At 35.3% G+C, this 24,812-nt stretch overlaps 1 protein-coding gene across 2 annotated transcripts in view; it reads left to right on the top strand.

Moving 5' to 3' along the window:
* The window catches only part of LOC134752371 (uncharacterized), a 134,250-nt gene that overhangs the window by 56,290 nt on the left and 53,148 nt on the right, over positions 1 to 24,812 (top strand). The window contains exon 3 of one of the 2 annotated variants that reach the window (XM_063688068.1): positions 9,137 to 9,167. The gene's annotated coding sequence lies outside the window, so the exon portion shown is untranslated. Of the gene's footprint in view, positions 1 to 9,136; positions 9,168 to 24,812 lie in introns of those variants that run through there. The other variant, XM_063688078.1, reaches the window with a different exon arrangement.

Raw genomic sequence — 24,812 nt, 5'->3', positions numbered from 1 at the left:
AATAATACCCGTAATTCCATTCAATTTAAATTTCTTCCTCTGTCGAGACAACGTCATACGAACCTCGCTTATTTATAAACACGCTCCTCTTAAGAGTTATACAGGTTAAAAAGTTTTTAGTACTCTATATTCTCATAATTATAAAGATCATTTTTGCTTAGTAATACTTAGTCACTTACAGTATTCTGCTGCCGCTTACAGTATTCTTATGTATGCTTTCAAAGAAATGCTATCTCCTGTTTAAAATGCACGTCGTACGATAGGAACAATAGTGGCTCATTATTATGCGTATGCGCGGACGCTCAACGCCATCTATCTGCGACGCGAAGAAATTATGAAATTAGTTAAATTACTCATTTTCTTCAGTGTATTTAGCTGAGTAGTCAATTCAAATTTTCACACATAGGTAAGTTAAAACAAAAACTTCGTAGATTTAAATATTCAATTATAAGTTATACATACATATAAATACTCACAAAGCTAACTTTGTTTCCACTTTCTGTCGATTGTCATTATCGGTAGGTTTAATTTTTTTAATTGTTATAATTGGCACACGTAACTCGTAACACTAAAATCAACTAATATCTTCAAATCATAAAATACGATTTTTTTACAGATCAGCAGATACTTAATGATTTCAATTGATTTTAGCATTTTGTGTAAACTCTAATTACTCTAATATCAAGAACCCAACGTTTAATTCGTAACAGACCTTCATTATAATATCGATGCCCAACAAAACATACGGGATTCTAAAAAAAACATGTTTGTATTCATTGTTCTTGAACAATTCATAAATTTGACGTTCACAGCAAGTTATCAAATATCTATTGATCCATACATTCTAATTACTTATGTTTCCCACCGCACAAACACACTACGAGTATGACACTATTGTTGTAAATGCACAATGTAAAATGTGATAAGCATTGTTAGATTGTTTGGTTAGAATGTTAATTATGAAGGTAAGAGCCTCCATTTAAGTACCTAACATTATTTAGATTCCATGGAACTAGCAGAGAACCTCAGGCAGATAAATAACGCAACTAGATCCAGTTAAGCCCATGGAAAATGTCTCGAGGAGTCATAGATATGTCTACAAAAGTCAAAAGAAGCTACAGTCGGCAATATAAGCATGAATTGTTTGCCTTAATAAATAAGTAGACATCCGGAAACAAAATTAAATATAAATTTAAGATTGTACAGTCAACCTCATAAATATAATAAAAGTTAATTAAGTATCAAAAATATCTGCACTTTCATGCGAACAATACACTGATTTAAACTTTCACGAATTTTACTCATTATTATACACAACAAGTTTTAAATTTACCTCCGACGTTTCGAGGACGGCGTTGTCCCCGTGGTCTCGGAGAAGACACCACAAATTTAAAACTTATTTTACGCGATTAAGTCCTGCCTTTGTGAATAATTCATGCGAACAAGTTTGGTTTTCCTTTTATTTTGATTTTACTTTGTGTTGATCGATTTATACCTAATTTATTTTTCAAAATCTTGCAATACTTAGACTTAGGAGACAGTACGTAATGCAATATTAAGCTAAAACGCAGTGTTTTAAGTTAGAGAAGTGCCGCAATATTGTACCTCAGTCATTTCCTTTAACAGGTGTCGAGGTAATTATCATCTTCTTATTCTAGCGCCGAACAAAGGCTTTAACAAACACAAACCTCAAACGAAAATCCTTTTGGGGACGTAACTCGTTTCACACATTCGTTCAGTAATAACCTATCTTCGGAACCACAAGGTACTAGGCTTATATGCATACTTACGTTTAAAAGTAAACAAAACGTAACATTTCCGAAATAAATGCCTCTAAAGTTGAATGAACTTACTTAGCGCCTTTTATGAGGAAAGTTTTTAAAGGGTTATGCACGCATGAGTCGGGTGCTTGTAACATTGTAGGATGTGGGACCGCAACAGGAAAGTTACAACAGAATAGGGATGATGACACAATCATGTTGAATTTAATAACAAAATCTTGTAACATAGATAGCAAATGAGCAATTTATCACAATAATGTAGATATTAAAATAATATATGGAAATAATACAAAAATACAGGACTTGAAAGTTTCAACATTTAAGTAATTTTTCAACTTCCAAAAAGGAAAAAAGTAAGGGTATCATTCGATTCCTTACATTTGATCCAAAAAAATATTGTACAGCAACTATACATATACATAAACGCAATATTTCACCGACAGAAACGCAATTTTCTTATTTTGTCCATACATTCAAAATGGGCTCTCAGTGAACTTGACGTCACGTTCACTTATCGAAGTACGACTGTCAGGGTTTGACTATCATTTCTGACTTTTGATGGGTCCCATACATTTGATCCTAAAAATAAACCTGATCGATTTATACATTGATAAAAATTTGTCATCTAGCCTATTAATTTTTTGTTTATCTGCATGTGACTACTGACTAACGACTGACAATTATTCAATCCCAAGTAACGCTATCAGTTAATAGCAATGAATAATTATGAAAGGTTTTAATTCAGAACAGTAGGAGATAATCACAGCCAGATTTGGTGTATCAAAGATGGATGCTAGCGCTAAGTAGTCTCAAAATAATTGAAAAGTTTAACAGCATATTTATTTAAATCACTTAAGCCCGTTAATATTATATATAACGTTAATATTATATACCTTGTCCTATTAACTACCTACGTATGTATAAGCAATTTTATTATAATATTATCTACTTTTAGAAAAAAGATTTACGCTTTTTCGTAATACATTTTCTGATATTAAGTACCTATGTCAATACTAGAAATCACAAGCAACCTATTGGACCATCGCTTTCACATGCACTACCCCTTTAAAGATGACTCACGCTAGACTGGGCCGTGCCCGGGCCGAGGTGTCCGATATATCATTTTCTATGACAGCTGATCGGTGATCACGTGGTGCTTTCCATAGAAAACGAAGCGCCGGAAGCTCCGGCCCGGCCCCGGCCCGGTCTAGCGTGAGTCATCCTTTATACGGCCAGTATAGCAAGATACCACACCAAAGTGATGCTTATTTTGGAGTTTAGGACATAAAGTGATTTAAGTATTGCATGATCAGCATTTCTCCTATTTCACAAAATTGCTAAAGCATGGCGCTAACAACCAGGTGCCAATGTATGCTTACATTTTAGTTTTTCCCTGCCCACGCTGTAACTAACGCGTAAGCGTTAAACAGAACTATCCTATTTCCCAATATCCATGGGGCCTGTTTCCCGGAGTTTCCGATAAAAACAACGTAATTTCACTTACGGCTTTTTGCGTGGGTGTCGAATTACTTGGAATGTGATCGGTAGTCAAGATAATCTTCCGAATGCTTCGAGGTAAAAATTACGCATTTAGCGTAATTGCCTCGTGTTTGACGTTTTATTAAAAAAAATTGCTTTATCTTTACTTGGTCCCTAATAATATATTATTAAAATATGAGCTCATCGTTATGATACCTATCCGGGGTTCACAATTGCACATGGGGCGCAGTCACATTATTAATCTGACACATTCGTGCATAATTAACCAAGAATCTTGTTTTATTGATAAACAATGTGAGGTCTCAGTAATTGTCATTTTTACCATAATTAACTGACATATGATCACTAAATAGATATACACCACAACCGCCATACAAAACAACTGAGGATCCAAATTTTCACCAATTTTGTTCCAGAGGAAAAATGGGCGGTGTACTTTTCAGGTTGATCCCATCTTTAAAGAAAATTTGTACGCATTGTCAGAAACAGTTAAAAAAACGAAAATATTGCATACCAACTACAGTTTTTGAGCTTATAGGAACTTTCAGTATGACCTAAATATTTTGGTTAAGTTCATTACCTACAATATAGTTCTAGTCCTTATGTTTAACTGCATAAATTACCATTTCAACTGACAGGTCTAATCCCATACCGACCATATCAATGTCACTGAAAACACAAATTACGTAACTCACTTCCAAATCGGACAACATAACAAAACGCCGTACATCGCCGCTCGTTCAGGAGGCCATAAACAACCGGCCCACGTCTGCGTACCGATGAATTTATACCCAACCATGACTATAAAGGCTAGTTGTGACAGGAGTAGTACAAATTTTCGGACGTTTTGATCGCTCGAATCGAACGTCATTTACGACAACGTATTTTTTGACAACAAAAGCAACCACTTTAATTCTAATTTAGCAAGCTCAGCATTAATAGGTACGTAGGTACTGACTTTTGTTAAGTTGGTTAAAGTCCATTACTTGTCCATCCAGTCTTGCACTACCTTTATCTACCTGCGATCTAGCTACCTAGCTCGAATCGTGAATCTACTTTCCTGCGGACCTTCCCGCGACCACCGTTATACCCTGTGTAATAGTGTGATAATACTATTACTTATTCTGTAATAGTCAAGCGACAATTGTAGAGTTTGTGAAACAGGGATTTAAAAAGCTAATTTTATATGCAGATTAGTTTTTTTTATTTCAATGGCTAAGCAAGCGCTGGCGAGACGGTCGCGCTTGTGAACCAATGTAAAATTGCTTATATGTAATACACAAGTTGTTACCGATCTGGAAATGACAGTTACTTTGACTCACCCGAGCGTGACTGTTTGCGCGGTTGTCAGTCTTTCATTGGCTCTGTACTCAGCCTCTATTTTATAAGAATACAGCTACATTTATGTAAAACGTGACGGGAGACCAAGACCTAAGTAATGGGAAAACATTGCTAGGCGACCAACAGCTGATTAGTATGTGCAGCGCGCGCAGGACGTCCGCGCCGGCGACATCACGGGGGCTTCCAGCGCCTAGGAGTCACAGCGCTACCTAGATTTTATCGAGAAACATATTTATTTCAAGACAGCAGCTGTTGCCATTCGTTGTTGCAGAGGCCACACTCAAATATATGTAAATAAATTTACGGCATCTGCAAAATGAAATCTGAACCAAAATGTACAGAAACTGAACTATTTAGTCTACGAAAGCTCAAACCTGTGACCAATGTCCCACCATATTGCATAATCGAACATCTTACGCACATACCTACAGCAGCACAAATCTAAGTCATTAACAGGAAAATCTCCATGTAATAAGTAAGTGGCATTGACATCAGCTTTCTAGATACACGAGATTAAACGTTAATAACAGTTTTAATCTGTTTTTATGTATGGCTAGAAATTAAATTATGCCAATTGTGCAGTTATGTTATGACTGTCTCGTAAGAGAAATTATGGACATTATTATTGTGTCCAACAATTTTATTTTTATTGCAAACTTTCGTTTTGCTTTATTGTTCTCTAATTGTAGCTATCTCAACCGAAAGTTAGAAAGACGGCTACGAATTAGGTACACACGTCATATGCCTATACAACAAAAAATGAACTTGTAAGGGACAAGTCCTTATTCTACACATATCGCAACCAAGTCGCATTTTTTGATACTTTTAGTATTGAATATTAAATTATGAAATAACGGGGCCATGCATTGGGGGTAGTTACGCGAGTTTTTTTTTAGACTTCAAATCGTTGTAAAGCCGCCTATGTCATCAACTCATCAGTCATGACTAGTGCCAAACTGTCAATAGGTATTAGTCACTGCTGCTGAGCAGTGCCAGTAGGTTGCATGATTATCTAGTTCTTAAAAAAAATACTAAATTGGGTTTTAAAGTTCTAGGAGCTATTCACTTCGTGCAAGATTTATTTGTTCGTGACGCTTTCCTTCCCTCTCGCGCATGACACGAACGGTCATTATTTTAATGTATCGTCTAATGGTAATGTTTCAATTACATCATTAAAGTAGTGTGGTGCGGTGGCGTATGGTCCGTGGCAGTGTTTTAGATAATTGAATGTTTCTGTGAAAATGTTTAGGTGATTGCTTTTATCCACTCACATGATTCCGATATTTACAAAAGGTGCCCTGAATTTCCCTGGTTCTGACATTTTGCAGATACGACGGATTTTCAAAATTCGATAACTTTCGGCACGATTCGAGAAATGAAATAAAGATTCACTAGATATGAAATAAATAAAAGAAAAAAAAAGAGACAAAAAAAAATTAAAGAAAAAAAGATTTATTATACGACGATTTATTAGACGTTCCACGGCAAAATGTACCTTATGGCGGCGGCAATACTAAAATAATATGAATTGGAGCGGCGTTAATAATAGCGTAAGCGCTAAACGCCATAAGGTACCTTTACCCGTGGAACGTCACATATCTTTACTATTTCATTACTAGTGAATCTCTAATTCATTTCCCGAACCGCGCCGTTTGTTTCTACTAAAGCTTAAAAATACACCAAGTTGACCCAATGAAATAATTACCTACTGATTTTTAGAAGAAAACTATTTTTTATAAAAAATCTTAAGCATCTTTTATTTGTACTTTATTTAAAGAAGACCTAAGGAGCTTTCAAATGATACTAAAAACCCTGATAGATTTCCTATAAAAATGCTGAGCACAACTACTTTTCACATACGTACTTCTCAAACTCCTTGCAAAGTAATGTAGATAAAAAATACTTTAGTTATGTCTATGTGTTTAAAACATTTTATAAACGTTGTCGCGTTGGTAGTCTGTGTTTTGAAAATAGTTTATACCGTATTTGTGCAGCCATTCACAGATAAAAAAAACCCGGCCAAGTGCGAGTCGGACTCGCGCACCGAGGGTTCCGTAATTTTTAGTATTTGTTGTTATAGCGGCAACAGAAATACATCATCTGTGAAAATTTCAACTGTCTAGCTATCACGGTTCATGAGATACAGCCAGGTGACAGACGGACAGCGGAGTCTTAGTAATAGGGTTCCATTTTTACCCTTTGGGTACGGAACCCTAAAAATGAAAAACCGCATACACTCCGTTTGGCAACCTGAGCTGTCATGATCATTTTAGAGGTGCGCAGTGTTGGAAGCTCTAGTTGCCAGAATCATGTGAGTGGTTATGTTAATATAATAACACGTGCGATGTTAAATTAGTCTATTTAATTTTACTTATGAGTTAACGTATCCCAATCTTAAGATTTTTTAAGTAGCGGAAAAAATGCGCGTAAAAAATACTTCTAGTCCCGCCAGGCCAGGATCAACGCTTTTCATTTGTCACTATGGTTAGTTATTTCATCCATTTTCTACGCACGCACTTGCACGTCTTTTAGGTTACCTATTAATTTTAATGATAGATTACCACAACCTTTCACCGCGTGCACTTGCAACACGTGCAACATAAAATTTCAGATTGTAAAACCTTAACACTGATTATTCCATCAAATTCAACTTATAGCCTGATGGATTTCAATGAATAAATTACTTGTAACTGCGTTATCTTAAATCTAAGCGAAGCCAAGCTTGATAATGCTTTTGACGAGACTTACGTTCAATATCCTTCGTTCATGAATATAAAAAAAAACACTTACGTTTCGAGTTTGATTGACGTTTCCTAAAGCTGCTTTCAGTAATTATGCAATGAGTTGAACGCTGTTGAAGAGAACTTAAAGCCACTTTAATAAGGCTGTTTATTGAATGCAGATTTAATATCACGGTATAAGGATTAAAAGAGGATGCGGTGAGATCAATATCCCGTCCTTCTTTGGTGAATTAATATTGCATCAATGATTGAATCCAATACTAGAGTAGTAGTATAGTTAGATGTTCGTTTCCATTTAAAACGACGAATTAAAGAAAAAGGTATTTTTTTCCTGTTAAAAAAATAACCAGGTAAACGTTTGAAGAACATTAATCGGAGTAGGATGATATGAGATGTTTGAAATATGTCATAATACTTACCTAACTTTCATAATTTTCAACAAAAAATTAAAAAAAAATATTGACCTGTTGCCTTTTTACACGACTGCCCAAAAAAGGAGTGTATTGTTTTTGGCCTTTTAATTTCGTTCCTAATACATATATGATTGTAAAATGTTATAAAAGTAGGTAGTTGTTCAAAGTAGAAAAAGTTTCTTTCTAAATGAAATGATTTTTGCTACCTAACACAAAAATTTGCACCAACAACATGTTTCTAAAATGTTATCAACTCACGATGCTAACGACTAAGTCAATTTAAACAAAGCACTTTCTGCCTTGCCTCGTGTAAGTAAAGATTAGTTTTAAATAACTTAGTTTTACTTAGGGTGACCAACAGAGCGAATCGTCACTTTTATGACTTGTTTGAAATAAAACATGTGATTGAAGTAATGGGGTCGATAAACTAGACTCGGCTTGATGGTGTAACTCGATTGCGATATTTATCTCGTTACATAAAATATATACATATATATATAACCTAGGGAAACGAATCAAATTATTTCATTAGCATATTTTGATTAAAGTAGAAATACTGCTATTTAAATTTTAAGGCCTAAGTAGCTTTTTTCCTTCGTAAATGACATCTATTTCAGATTATCTGCGTAAAAAGCGGTGGTGGTCGAGTGGATAATTGACATCTGACTTTCAACCCGGAGGTTGAGGGTCAAATCCTGGCTCGTACCAATGAGTTTTTCGGAACTTATATACGAATATCATTTGATATTTACCACTAGCTTTTCGGTGAAGGAAAACATCGTCTGACCTGCATACATCTGCGAAGAAAGTTAAAGGTGTATGTGAAGGCCCCAATCCGCATTGGGCTAGCGTGGGGACTATAGCCCAACCCAAGCCCTCTCGCGCATGAGAGGAGGCCTGAGCCCAGCAATGGGACGTATATAAGCTGAAGTTATTATTAATATTATATAGTATAATTCGATTTAACAATAAAATAACAATTAAAAATTACAACTAAACATTAAAACTAAACATTAAAACTAAACATTAAAAACTAAATATTTACACCAAAAACCGCTCCCCGCCGTCCCCAGTGCCAAGGTGCACATGATGCTCGCAGCATGTCCACGCTGGATTACCAAGGACAGCCTTTGCACCAGGAAAGACTCGGAGCAGGGGCCCTCCCCCTTCTGCCTGAGAAGACGGCCAAATATATATATTATCAGTAATATTAGTATATTAGTGTTGTAGTATTCATAAGACTGCGAAGCATCGCAGGCAATGATAACGCTAAGATGAGAGTTGTAATTTTTAACATAATAATTAACGGCGTCTCATATTTGCATAGGTACGTCACTGATTTAAAACTTTTCATTTACAGACACAAGCTGTTTGCGCTGTCTGCTGAAAAAGTGAGTATTTTAACTTCTGCTTATTCATAATTGTACCTACCTGCCTCCGTACACAAACGCTGACCAATTTACCCTCTTCAAAACTGATGGTAGCTGTCGTTACACTTACGCTAAACCACATGTGCAATTAATTATCGTAAGATGCTTTTTACTAGTCGTATTGCAAAATTATAGTAAGTAATATTTTACGCAACCCTTCAATTATGTAGTTACTCAAAACGCCGTAATCGTTAAAACAAATAAATGAGTCCTCTAGGCGATTCTTAACGAGATATAGCTTAATGGAGTCTTAAATAGTTGTTGCGGAACAAATAATAGCTATTCAGGAGATATTAATTGTTATGGTAGAATTTATAAATGTAGTGTTCTAATGTGCAATAAATACAATTATTTCTATGAAAACGGATTATATCGCGTATATTGAATTTATAACCTTAAAATCTAAAACACAAACGTATGCACATAAAAAAAAAACATAAAAAGACACTAAAACTAAAAAAAATAAATAAAAAAAAGCACACTATACTATCCTACTTATACTATCAGCCCCAATCCGACCCCCACCCAGCCCAAAAGTGCCAAATATGCTAGCGGCATTACCGCGCTGGATGGCAAGCGATATCTGTTGGACCAAGTAGGAGCCTGAACGGGGATCGCACCCTCTGTCACGTAGCCGCCGCCCCAAGTCTCTAACCAACCTCTTTGCCTCCGAACACCACGGCCCAGCCGTTTCCACCGCGACCGGAACGAAATCGTACGCTGGTTCCAGGTTTGCGTACTTTAAGCGTTTGAGCCTCGCTGCATTTTCCGCGGCTGCGCCTGCCAACCTGCTAGCAGGAGCAATATGAGTAGGCGCAAACGTACTCACGCAGGTTGCAATAAATTTATAATACATCCCGACGTTTCGAACCCTTCGATTTTGCACACAGAAATAAATATACGCCGCTGGTTGTTGCAGCCGGACGTCCGTGAAAACTTAAAAAATGTCGTTGCATGATAATTAACTGCAACAGCCCCAAAAATTGCGAGCACCCAAAGGCAAGAACATATTTCCTATCACAGATAAGTAATTTTAAAATTATATTATGCGTAAATGTTGTATGAAAAAATCGGCACGCTTGGTTTAATACAAATCGTGGTATTTGCGTCATCTAGTGTATATACTAAATCTGTCATTTTGCATGTACAATCAGCTTTAAAGTTTATAGTTTATGGTTCATTATTTTGGTTTGTGGGTATTTTTGCACTTTGTAGTTTTTCCTCAGTCACCCGTTGACCACGAACGCTGTAAAGAGTTCGAAACGTCGGGATGAATTATAAATTCAATATACGCGATATAATCCGTTTATATAGTTTTACTTCATAAATAACTATCGCGGTAACCGAAGACAATATTATTTTATTCTACCTAATTTAAATCTAAATTGGATTTTTGCTTTATCAAAATGAATTGTTATTACTATTGTTATAATTGTTGGCTTTTATGAGAAGTAATTACGTGTGCCTACTAACTCGAGGACAAATACTAAAGCGATGTTTATTATTAAAGTTTATAATATTAAGAAGCTTGATGTCAGACATGATATCGAACCGATATGTAATAGAGGATTTTTCATGAGCAAATGTATAAATATATACCTACTTCAAAAATTAATCTCTTTTAATAACTATAACATGAGACAGTAGTTTATATTTTATTTCGGGTTTATAGACATTGTGGACATGATTATCACCTATTTTATCTAAAACATTAAGGAACAAATAAATATAAATATTGTATCAAAACTTATAAACTAAACGTAACTAAATTATAGTATCCTAAATTAATAATAATAAAACACCCCTAGTTCCTCATAATAGTTCACTTTGTTACCCACTCCCTTGATCGATACCAATTATTATTCTCATTGGTCATCAGTCTGTGAAAAATGCATAATGTATAATTTTATAGTCCTTAATCACTAGAATTACTTAAGTTTTTATTTTTTTAATCTTTTTAAGTCATAAAGACCCGTATCGGCCAAATCAGTAGTTCTACAACTTTGTTATGTGTGAAGCGACCTTTTAAAAGATTATGGTTATCGACGAAAAAAAGTTTAATTGTAACGCAGTAGATAAGTAGATAGTCGTTGCCCACTTTACGGTTTTAGAGATCCGTACGTACGTACGTATTCTTTAAACCCAATATGATACATTTTAACAAATTTAAACAAAGGTTTCCTAAAAATCAAGCAAGACTTAAGTAAGAAGCATTTTCCAGTCAAAATCAAAACAGTTTGACAGCTGACAATTTAGGGTTAGTAAAAAACTAATATAGTGAGCACAACGTAAGAATCAATATTTGACACTAATGATTCGGTCAAATTGTGTTTTTTGAAAATGAATGTAGTTTGATACCTTTGGGTATAGTGCTTTACGCATACTAGTGTCCCACCCCCTCCCCCTGACGCAACCCCCCTTTCAGCATGAAATATGTCCCGGTTGCCCATTTTTTTTATTTTTTGGAGAAAGTATACAATATAGGAAAAAAGTGTCAATAAAAGAAATAATCCATATTACATTTTCAAAAAAAAGGTTATATTAATCTTTTTGATATGATGCATCATATTATTCATGTTATATCTAGATGAACTTTGACAAAATTTCACCGTTAAACAAGCTGGTTTTCCCCATACGATTTCTGTCAGTACTATCACGTAAGTACTATGTCATATTGAACTTCAACAAGTTAAGACATGAATATGGTAAGTAACCAAAAAGTTGCATATAACCTTTTTTGATTAAAATTTATTAGGGATTATTTCTTACCTAGACATGTTTTTCCTAACTCTAATACTTTTCTCAAAAATTAAAAAAAAACCGTCAACCGGGACATATTTCATGCTAAAAGGGGGGGTTGCCTCAAGGGTAGGGGAGGGGACGCTAGTGTGCGTAAAGCACCATACCCAAAGGTATCCATACTACGTTCATTAAATGCTGGCTATAATTTGATTGTCTTCCTCAAACATTAGAACATAACTTGACCGAATCATTAGCCTCATATAATAAATATCGACATGGACAAAGCGCCAAAAATAAGCAACGCAAAAGGGTCGGCAACGCGCATGTGACAACTCTGGAGTTGCGGGCGTCCATAAGGCTACGATGCTTGCCATCACTCGGGTCGTATGCTTGTTTGCCGCCGACGTGGTAATAAAAAAAATACGTACACCACACACTACCTTAATGGTACGGGCAATAAGGTCGTGAACACGTATTTTTGGCACTGTCCGTGTCGATATGTAATACTTTGACTGTACATATGTATAATATTTTTCATTTCTCATGCTCTGAAAGAGGGTCATTGCTGTTCTAAAAGGTGTGCAGAAAATGATACGTGTCTGCACTAGAGCATTTTACGTTCGAAGTACGATTTTTTTAGTTTTTTTACGATAAACAATTGAAATTTAAGTTTAAATGGATTTGTTATGCAATTTCCATTCTGATATTTGACTCTCCATTCCATAAATTACGACACTGTTGCCTAAATTGTTACCTGAAAGTACCCTCAAGAAATACAGTAAAAATTTATACTTGGTCATGTTTTTAAGAAAACACATGCATTTTACTTTTCTCGTATTCGAAATGAAAAGTAGAGTGTTTAACTCGGGTGAAGGGCATCATTTCAGTCTCGATTTATTGGCGCTCTCACTGCGTTCGAGCGCCAAAATACCTCGACAGAAATCAGTGCCTTTCATCCCTTCGTTAACAATCTACTATTTAAGACGAAAGTCGACGACTACACAAAATCGCCTTTCCATACAAACGTATTCCCCATTTGCCTCTGAATATTAACATAATATAAAAAAATCACAGTTTGATTAACCAAAGCTATGCTCTTACGTTTGATTTTATTTCGATGGATAGTATACAATAAATTGTGTAAAAATATTTTCCATAATATCAATGTCCATTGAGGAAAAAGTGACTACGTTTGTACGGAGAAGCGGCCGTCCACGATCCTTTTAATCAATTCAGAGTTCGGAATTTTGTAGAACATCAGTACGCTACGATACAATAATAGAAGCACTGCAAACCTATTTATTTAACTCTTATAGCTAATCTTATACACACAACTGGAAAAATTTCTAAAATTAATATTTTCCTTTATTTCTGCCTAATTTTCCTGAAATTTACGAGATGTTTTCCAACTTTCTGTGCTCAGGTAATAATCATTATCAAATAAGTCAAAGGACGTTCATAACTGGACAATGTACATAGACCAGGCATACCGTATACTAATAGGTTCACCATAAAGCCTATAATTATAATGTCTGGGTATTCGGGTCACCGATGAAGGTCACATGGCTGTGCGCAGATAGGAATCTGCGTAGGTGCAATCAAGTCGTTAGTGACACATACTCTAGTGATGCGCTATTTTAACAACTTGTTGATAACTCCCTATATAGGAAGGTATGTCACAATCACAACATTAATGAAACATGGTACTTATGTTCTACGGGTGGGGGTTGGGGTGTGTAATAGAAGCAAAAAATTTAACAGTAGGCTGTACTGTGTACTCCTCAAACTGACCACCATTAATTGTTCAGCGACTTTTAAAAATAACTTCTGGTTTGATTTTTACATTGCGTCTTACAATAAACTTTAGTGTAGGTAACTAAAGTTTATTGTAAGACGCAATGTACGAGTTTTACGAATTTTGCTGTTTGAAGACGTGACAATTAGCAACGTCAATTACAAAGATGATGGCGTACATTGAAGATAATATTTAATTTGTATGAAAAATAGGAAATCTGTAAATTTTATAATTTTTCACATACATATATCGACACATGTTACATACATATATCGTCTTAAGAACATCACTACCCGCACAAATGCGTAAATCGTTGTTTTATATAAGGGCAATGTTGACCAGTAATCGCTATGCTAATGTACACATGTTAATTTATTACTGTATATGTTTATCTTGTCATATTTTTATGTTATCTGATGTATTTTATACAACAATAAAAGTGACATTTTATGGTTTCTTCGGTGAAAGATTTGTGTTGCCTTGCCTGGCTATATTTGCTGGAGCTACAGATTTTTATTTGTTACTAGGTATTTGTAGAGTTTGCTGGTCTATCGTAAGTGTAATTTAAGATACACTTACCACGATATTCTTGCCTATCGTCGATAAAAAACAACACAAACGAGTAAAGTTAAAAAAAACTTAACAGCGGCAAAGCAAATAACAGTGGTTGATAAATATTTGTTTAAAGAGGAAAGAAAATGCCAGACTTTTTAGCTATGGTTAAAACCATAAATGCTGAATTTTTCTCATTTAAAGACTCGACCTCCTCTAATTAGCTTACCTAGTTGGTCACGATACATTGTATTTTTAGTACCGTAAAACTAAATTAAATAAAACGTAATTAACTACGTAAGTCTAATTACCAATGTTAATTTTACTTTTGTCTGATTTTTTATTGTTAATCTAAATTGTACATAAATAAAATTAGGTATATGTATCGACTAATATAGATTATAGGTATTTGGATAACTTACACAAATCACAAATTTCGTTCCATTATTAACCAATAATCTGCCTTCCATATACGGCGCGGCCTGTGATTCACCGTATTTAGTTTCCAAATGGAGATTTGATGGTACCGGATCATCATCTTGGCACTGAAATTGATCTAAACTTGAAAATTAATAGTATTGTCTTCGGTTACCGCGATAGTTACTCATGAAATAAAACTATGAAAACGGATTATATCGCGTATATTGAATTTATAATACATCCCGACGTTTCGAACTCTTTACAGCGTTCGTGGTCAACGGGTGACTGAGGAAAAATTACAAAATGCAAAGTATGTGGGTATTTTTGCATTTTGTAATTTTTCCTCAGTCACCCGTTGACCACGAACGCTGTAAAGAGTTCGAAACGTCGGGATGTATTATAAATTCAATATACGCGATATAATCCGTTTTCATAGTTTTATTTCTTGAAAATTAATATTCAATTTTTAATTAATAGTAATAACCTTGTAGTGAGATTGATCTGGACTAAAAAATGCTGATTTTATTTATCGGTTAGCAATTATTAAATATTGGGGTACAAACAATCGCTTCGATGCTGATATATGTTTCGCCCTTATATTTTATCCGAGTTACCAAGGGACCCTAAAGTACGTAGTAAAAAGACAGAGATTGTATTTGTCGCTTCCACCTGAGTGGGAGCGTGTCGCATTACGCGTCCGCGACATATTGTAGATGTGGCGATGAAAAACCGAGAGCGACGATGCGGAAAGCACCAGCCCTCATAGGGACATAGGGGGCCTACATTTACGCCTATTCCTCCCGCGTCGAATGATCTTCTTATAGGGACAGTTCATTTAGCTGTCATGTAAAATGTTTGTTGGAAGTAATTTTTTGGAAGTTTAGCACACATATTTATTCAGAAATGTAACATTTAAGTAATAAAGATACGGTAAAACATATTTAATTATTTTTGAAATGAAGCCCAAATTAAAAGATATTTGAAGGAATGTCATGGGACCATCATTCGACGCGAGAGGTGTCTCAATGTTTTATATTCGCTTTAATATTTTCTTATCACAATACAATTCTTATCACGATACTCACTAATAAATGTTCTTTCCGGGATCAAACCCAGGACTTCCGACTTTATACGTAGTGTCATTACACTCATTAGCCACTAGGCATAGTTCCGTTTAAAAATAAATTACGTTTTCCTTTTAATATAATTTTTTTTTTAAGCCCTAAATGAATACTTAAATAGGGCTGTCAAGTTTCAAGTGTCTGTATTTCGTTAATAAAATGTAAGATCAGTATAGAAAAGGGCCACAGCATTATCCCCAAAAGGAGGTGAAATGTAGAAAGTGACGCGTGTGAGGCGTCCGAATATAGATGATCCATTTCAGTGTTTTGCCCGGTTCATTATACGACTGTATAATTTTGCATAAATTAATATTTATTAACTTTTTTACCGACTTCTGTTAATTAAGAGGACGAGAATAAGCCAAAATAAGTTAATTAATTAAATTTATTGTGTGTAAGAAGTAGGTTAACAATCTGTCAAGTGTGTCAAATAAATGAACTACACGCGTGTGTGAGTTGTGATCGTTTCGGAGGATACATTTCCATGACGGTACGTTTATTTTAGATATACATAATAGTTAAGTAGGCACCTATAGGTAGGTAAAAAACATCTAGATTGTAGATTTATTTACTCAATACTTAATACCTATCTAATAAAAACACAAAAGTAGGTACATAATCGTGATAGCAATCATAACCATGGGTGAAAACCGATCATTAAAACGTAACTCAAATATACAATACCGCACAAATAACGGTCCAAGATTCGATTCCCGGAAGGTGCTCGTTACCGCCGAATATGGGGTCGGACGTGATATGTTTCTAGATAGTCTACACTTTGACCGAATATCGAACTGTATAACTAAGTAATAACGGTGTGTTTCGAGCACTAGGGCCTTATTACAATAGAAGTACATACATTGCCCATCTTTGAATTACGACAAAAAGGGGGACAAGTGTTAAAATGCTCACTTATAGATACAGTAGTAGTAGTAGTAGTAGTAATAGTAAATCACTTTATTGTACAAAACAAAAATTGTTAACATGAAATTCATATACATTTAGGTACAAAGTACAGTCAACATCAATAGTATAGTATAGTATGAATCTTTTCAAATGATTTTTACGTCTATGACACTAATCTGTTAAACAAAAGCCATTGTTTCTTTTGTGCGAGCGGTCGGCCATTGTGCGGCATTGTGTCTGAGCGCATGCTACGGCGCGTGCCATTGTCATATACAATGGCACACAATGGCCGACCGCTCGCAATAAAGAAACAATGGCTTTTGTTTAGCAGATTACCGTCTTAATCGTAAAAATCATTTGGGAAGATGAAAACTATAATGTAGTACATACAACAACGCATAAAGTACCTGGCACCACTGGTCGTCCGCTTGTCCGTCTGTCAAGTCCCTCTTTTTCTCAGAAACGCTTGGAGGTAGGTATCAAGCTGAAATTAATATCAAATAGGTAAATAGGGCTTCCTCCAAAGGGGATTTGTGGGTGTGAAGTTTAGAGCTTTTAGGGCACTTGCACCATTCCAGGGTAAGCCACTATTAGCCTATAGGGAACTTCCCTTTAACCTAGAATCATAAAGGAGAATAAACACTTCAGTGATCTTCTTTATTTCGCAAACTGATCCTTGCCAATTGCATTAATTTTTCTATTAGCTACGATAATACATACGTCAGAGCGACGCTCATCATATTCACGGATTTAATATGAGTACTACGCTGCGTTGTATAAACATAAACAGGTGAGTTTTTGTACTTTTTGTTATGAAATCCTGTGTCAAGCTCAGCGTGCGGTGACGTCGCTAAACTCTTGTCCGACTCACAGATAACGGTATATACATTCAGTTTCTAGATTTCTTTGACCCGTGACCCAAAGTAGCCCACAGGGCCGGGAATAAGCCCAGGTCGGGTCAGCGCTAACTATTAGCCCTCGGGCACTAACGGACTGCGAAATGGTGTGATTCAACCGTTGACGTTGATGGCAACGCGTTATGACTATCTCTGTAATAAATGGGCTAGTCTGTTTGTTTACGGTTGGTTATTACAAACGTTATGGTCAAAACAATTTAATCTTGTTTACTAGAGCAGTTAAATATGTACATGCAAACCACGCCGCTGCTTACATTTTAAAACAAATAAGTAATTTGACTTTATGTTTTAGAATCCTGACCCACGAGTACCTTTAAAATAGATAGGAACACAATAATATAATTGTGGAATCATGTAACAAAATAAATTATTTAATAACAAAAGAAAAGGGTTAAAGGTATTATAAATAAAAATAAATAAAATAAAATCACTTTAATTCAGACAAGTCCATAGAAAAATTAGGTAAAAATAAGAGTAAAAATTAAAATACAATACAATAAAATTAAACTTATACTAATAGTTGCTTCAGTCGATAGGTATGACTAGTCTCATTTGCATTATTAATAGGTTACAATAGGTACGATGTAAGTACAGTCTTAACTTACTTTTTGTTCTCGTTCTGATGAACGGAAGACCAGTAACGGAATATTGGGTTGTTTAGGTTCTCGGAGATGGTCCTAAGTATGCGATTGTCTGAATTTCTCAATCTCTCCCAGAAACCTGCGATCCTACTTCTGATGACGGCGAAGAAGTCGGGGACCCCTGCCTCAGCGAACATGCCCGACGCGCTGCAGTACCTGGGTAACCTCAGTAGGATGCGAAAACCGTCATTGTACTGAACTCGCAAAGTTGAAAATGCTTTCCTACTAAAGTTTACCCAGAGTTGGCAGGTGTACAAACACTGACAAAATGCCCGAAACAGCGTCACTTTGACACTGTTCGTACACCTTGCGAATTTGCGTGCGAGCATGTTACACCGGATGGATAGGGCTCGTCTGGATCCGGATGGATTATGTATGAGCGCGTAATGAATGTAATGATACATTACGATATTTAGGATACAAGTGCGAAAAGTAGGAAATTTGCAAGTTTTGCAACACGTGGCGGTAAATTAAAACACTTATTAAATCGACACGAGTTGCGAATAAGGGGGAAGTCCCGTAACCACGGACGGCATATAGTGCCGGACACACGTACTATCTCGGGAACTAACAACGCGAGCAATTCAAGGATAAGTAAAAGAAAAAGAGAGCGAAGTAAAAAAAACCGGCCAAGTGCGAGTCGGACTCGCGCACCGAGGGTTCCGTACTTTTTAGTATTTGTTATTATAGTGGCAACAGAAATACATCATCTGTGAAAATTTCAACTGTTTAGCTATCACGGTTCATGAGATACAGCCTGGTGACAGACGGACAGACGGACAGCGGAGTCTTAGTAATAGGGTACCGTTTTTACCCTTTGGGTACGGAACTCTAAAAAGGAGGAAAAACAGCAGCCATGGGCAGAAGCAGCCCTAAAGTAATTCATAAATAAAGATATATTTTTTCTAATACTTTTTTCATTTTCTTCAAAAAGCCTTATGTGTCCGTCACTGGGGGACTTCCCCCAATCTATTTGCACGTTAAGCGTACAACAGTTTAGAGTACAATATAGCCCTTTAAAATTTCATCATAGGCACGTAGTGTGTACTGTGAAGTAATTAATCGTATAAAAAGCAAGAATAAATTACTTTGATTCCACACTTACTTACCGCACTAAACAATCGCTTCAACATAAATAAGTACAAAGTAACAATATGCTCAACGCAGGAGCGTGTAAATACATACCGTAGTTTATGGGCCCTGTCGGGATCCGAACACGCGTACCGTCGTAAACTAGCCTTCCGATGCGTATATCGTTTTACAGCCGACCTGTCAAAAATATCCTCCCGTTATACCTTCGGTTTATAGTTAAACTTTCCAACCACCTTTCTTACCAAATTACTCCTAAACATTAATTACGAAAGCCAGTAAAATTGGTAAATTTTAAACTCGTGACGTTTTTCTTATTGTTTCAGGGCTTCCTATAAACCTAATACGTACGTTGATACACAACGGGCTTATTAATTTTTCAAGTACCTAGTAAATTGATTTAGCTTTCCTTTTTTACCGGGCAAAGGTGGAGGCGGCATAGCCAGAATTTTGTTACCCACGTAACTTATGTTTCTCAAAAATACTTTCGGAAGATTGCGGGTCACTTCTGGATGACATTGGCTCAGGACTCAGGACCGAGATAAATGGCGTACTATAAGAGAGACCTATGCTCAGCAGTGGGCGATGAAAGGCTGATATGATGATGATGATTAATTACTATAGTTGATTATTCAATGATTGAAGATTTATCAATCAATTAAGAGTCCCCGACAAGCTCGGCCGAATTGCACCTTCCCTTACAAACGTAGTTCCGCTCTCATTTTAATACTACGTGCTGTTGGATTGTATAATGAAACTTTGCACATACAATGACATGAGGTATATCTAGGTCTGGAATTATTTTATATAGCTCCAGTTTATAAAACAAACGAAATAGAGCAAAAACAAGTTTTGTATGAAAAACTTAAATTCGCTGTATTTTTTTAACTATGGTATCTGAAGCTACATACTAATTACAGACATACTCGTAGATATACCTTATCCTATTGTAAGTATAAAGTTTCAGAGCAATCTAGTTACCTAGTCGTTTTAAAATGAGAACAGAAATACGTTTGTATGAAGAACCGAACTTGCCGGAGACCCTTAAGTGCCCTTTCTTGGTTATAATTTCTACATAACTAGCATTTTCCCGATGGTGTACGAAAAAAGCAAGTTTCCCCTATATTACTTGGTTAGCCGCTTGTTTGCGTTTAAAAACTCGACTTACTTATGGAGAGCGAAACTTTGGTGCCGATGACAGACGTATGACGTTAAGCTAAATACAGTGTGTTGTTATCTAGATACTTAATCAAATAACAACTTATTACTTAGCCTCTTTAGTTTACTGATATTGAAACTTGAGTTGTGAGTTTTTATATGTACTGGCCACGTATAAAAACATAACTAACTGTCTTTGTCATGTTAAAAACAAGATTGTTGGAAATGACAACCAATTTCTGTTTACATATTTTTGTGTAAATTACCAATCATTTTTATAAATAAACATCCTATATGCGACAACGTCATACGTCTGTCATCGGCACCAAAGTTTCGCAGTTATAACGGTTTAAACGGTCGGTAGACCATACATGTGGGAAGGCACGTACTTGGGAATGTTTAACTTGGTGAATCATTGACAAGTGTCCTTAAACTGAGGAAAGTAAAGAAGGACAAATCCAGTTTATTTGTGACAGCTGGATACATCGAGAATCTTGCTATGGCTACCGTGCGGTGCGTATCACGAAATTCATTATTTAGGTCACTTAACCTGATAAAGGGTAAAAAGTGTAAAACCGGGACCCTATTACTAAGACTACGCTGTCCGTCTGTCCGTCTGTCTGTCAGCAGGCTGTATCTCATGAACCGTGATAGATTAGATTAGATTAGATTAGATATTTATTCTCATAATATGAAATTACATTATAAATTATGCTAGACTAATCTACATGAATTTATATTATGATCGTCATGACTATTTACATAATATTATTTAATAAATTAACTAGCTAGACATTTGAAATTTTCACGGATAATGTATTTCTGTTGCCGCTAAAATAACAAATTCTAAAAAGTCCACCGAGGGTTCCGTCCTCGGTGGGCGGGTCCGACTCGCACTTGGCCGGTTTTTTTACTAAATGTTTTACTTGGTTTAAAAATATTTACAATTTTGTCAAACATATTACTTTACAAACGATTTTTTATCCATACCAGTGTTTAGTTAATTTTTTATTTAATTTAATGCACAAAAACAACAAACAACCTTCACAAAAGTTTAAAAAGTTTTAATCTAACCTAACCTAGGCATGTATCAATTCAGTCGCTGCAGCAGAAGTTGTTATTGGGTGAGGTGTTCAATAAGATCTTCCTTGTGTTAGCCACTTTTGCTGCTGACAGTACCTGTTTCGGTTCATATTATTCTAAGAGATTTTACAGTACATAATAACCCCATATTATAATGAAGAATGATTCCCAGTACAGTATTCGCCTCTAATCGCAACTACATGCACATAAACGTAACCTTCAATAGGTATTTACTCTAACTCTTCTAGCTAGGCCCATGCCAAAGACCAAGTTGTAGGTAAACGTATCAATGCGGCGTTGGCTAAAACTTTATGGCCTTTTTACAGCCCCCATAAAACTCTCTTTGTCTTCGGCCATTAAATGTCAATTTCCAGGTAACATTAAAGTTAGTGGACGACCTAATAAAGGCCCTCTATACATTTGACAAAGAAGTGCAATTTTCTTGAGCGCTATACTGATTTTCAATTCATTGTTATCGGAAATCGTTCAAATATATTTATTCTGTTACCCACTCAGGTATGTTATTCAAAATCTAACCTATAGTAATAAATCTACCTAGTTATATAAATAGAGATAACCAAATGAGTGTTTTGTGATTTCTTGTAACTGACTACAATGCGTAGATATTGTCCTTATTTATATCTTTAGACTGCATTTTTAATTTTTAGAAAATATCATATTAGACAGATTTATTGCATGTCAATTTCGTCATGTCATGAATTGGAATGCTCGTTGTCACCTAACGACTAAGTAATATAACTTTTTTGACCTGTTTCACCGTACGGCGCTCAGATTTCGTAGACCAAAGTGAAACAGACATTCCAGATAAGATGTCGAAACTGCAAGCCAAACTAGTTTAAAAATGTAGTTCCCAAGTTACGAACACAATCAAGCTTCGAGACTTATCGGGTTCGATAATGTAGAATTATTACGTACGCGGTATTCTAGATCTGCGTACAAATATTACAAACAGGATTTCAACTTCATACAATCTCAATAAATAGATTTTTCTAAATTATTTTATTCAATGGACTAATATTTAGATTACTCTCGTAACTTTTGATTTTTAATTCTTAATATTCTTATTACCGTATAATGGGGTGACTTTGATAGTTTTAAATCGGTCACAAAGTTAGCATTACTCTTTATTTACTTAAACTATTCGTTTAACTTGTTAGATTACTATGTATGCCTTAAAACGGAAATTTTAAAGTTGCTCTAGCATTTCAAAGCTCCCCATTTTACGGTATAAAAAATACGGATGCCTCAAACAAAATACGGTATATAACATAATGTAATATTATTTAACATAATAATAATCATACATGACATTAAAGCTCTACAAGGGGCCTCTACGTGTTAGATCTATATCCCCACGCAAACCTATCAAAAGACCAGGCCCGTGAAATCCAAGGAGATACAATCAATCATACATAATAATCATCTTGATCTTTATTGCGAACTTCATTCATTAGCATTACCTTTACTTAGTATTAGGCAAAATCTTGGAGAAAACTTTTCTTCTTTGTTGTTTTACTCAAGTTGAAAAACTGCATAAAATACATACATTCTGTATGTGTGGGCCTGATCCCAGCGCGTGGGCATAGGATGTTGCGATTTATGACTAGGAATAGCCTTCCGTCACTTCCCTGTTGGGAATAGTGTGCCTGTGTGGAGTCTGTGCCGAAACTATTATCTCTATATTACACATAAGTACCTACAGTTGGCAAAGCAACTTGACATGCACTCTAGCATATGTATAAACTTCCATGCAGTGTGAATACTAAAACAAGTACTATAAATATGAACTAAAAGTTATATGTACTGGGTAGCGGGATACTTGAAGGGAGACTAGCAATTGTCGCCTTTTGAGTGTGAGAGGAACACTTATTTAAACTTACATATTGAAACTGGAAAAAGAAATATAAATAGGATATAAAAATCTATATCTTATCGTATAAATTGTCTATTAATTTCTTGTAAAAGTACCTACCTAGTAAGTCGATAAATATTGAACGAAGAAGTGAGTATGAATAAGATATTGTTAGTATTGTAACTAAAAGAGAAGATGGATGAAAATGTATCATGGTGTTTAATTATAAGTCGGTACATATAAAATTGAATAAAAAATTGTTTTATTTAAACCTCAAATTCCATATTCATGGTCATTGTGACATTTGTGACACCAGTGGCGCCACATCGGAAACACAAAGCATCAAACAAAACTTCACTTTCCATAACGCAAGACATTATTTCCGTCCATTTGTTACGTTATGAAACTGTCAGCTGTCAAAGTTGAATATGATCGTTTGACCCGTGGCGTAATACTGCGACCTTAGCGGTATGATTGAAAATTGTTAAGTAAATACGTTTGGTATTGTACGAGTCGTTTGCCATTGGTGCACACTTTGCTTGATATAAATTATTCAGTTTTATTCTTTACAACGTAATTATCAAACATTCAATGTTTAAGATAACTTCCCGGGAACAGTTTAAAATAATTTCAGATATTTACTCAAATCTAAGCCTTCCTTGATTGTTAATCACTGATTACAAACTCTAATGAACCAACCTGTAAGTATATAATTTTAACGTAATTACGTTTTTTTAAATCGTCTTATTAGTTCAACCAAAAAGAAGTATGATAATTACTCCAATAATTGGTTCAAGCAATTTTTTAACAAATCCTCGTTTTCACTAAATTGAAGCTTTGCGTAGTTTTATGTTGTGAATAATGGTCTTATAGACGTACAAACAGTCTTGCTAACCGCACCGAGTTCACAGTCGTCGAGTTATACCGTAAAAAAATAGAGTTGCCTCATCAATTGTCACTTTCGTCATAAAGAACATGCGTTGTCAAAACGATTACGATGTGATTTTTTTACAACTCGTAAATGCCCTTGCTCATGCCCGCTTAATATGTCCCTTTTACTACAAACTTAGTTAGTTTTTACGGACTTCAGATAAGAAACTTGTTTTTTATTATTATCTATATAAACTGGTAATAATATGTCTGAAATAAAAACTTAAATGAAATGTATCCAGGTAGACGTAAATAAAAAAATAAGAAATCATTATAAATAATCAGCAGACGACTAAAAAGTTCATGCATCACCCCCGAGAATATAATATGAAAATATTCAATATTAATATGTATGTAATTAGATTTGAAATATTTTTTC

Source organism: Cydia strobilella, chromosome 2, assembly GCF_947568885.1.
Source record: "Cydia strobilella chromosome 2, ilCydStro3.1, whole genome shotgun sequence".
Lineage (NCBI taxonomy): Eukaryota > Metazoa > Arthropoda > Insecta > Lepidoptera > Tortricidae > Cydia > Cydia strobilella.
Note: the sequence above shows the minus strand (reverse complement) of the source record. Positions and strands in the feature narration are given on the sequence as shown.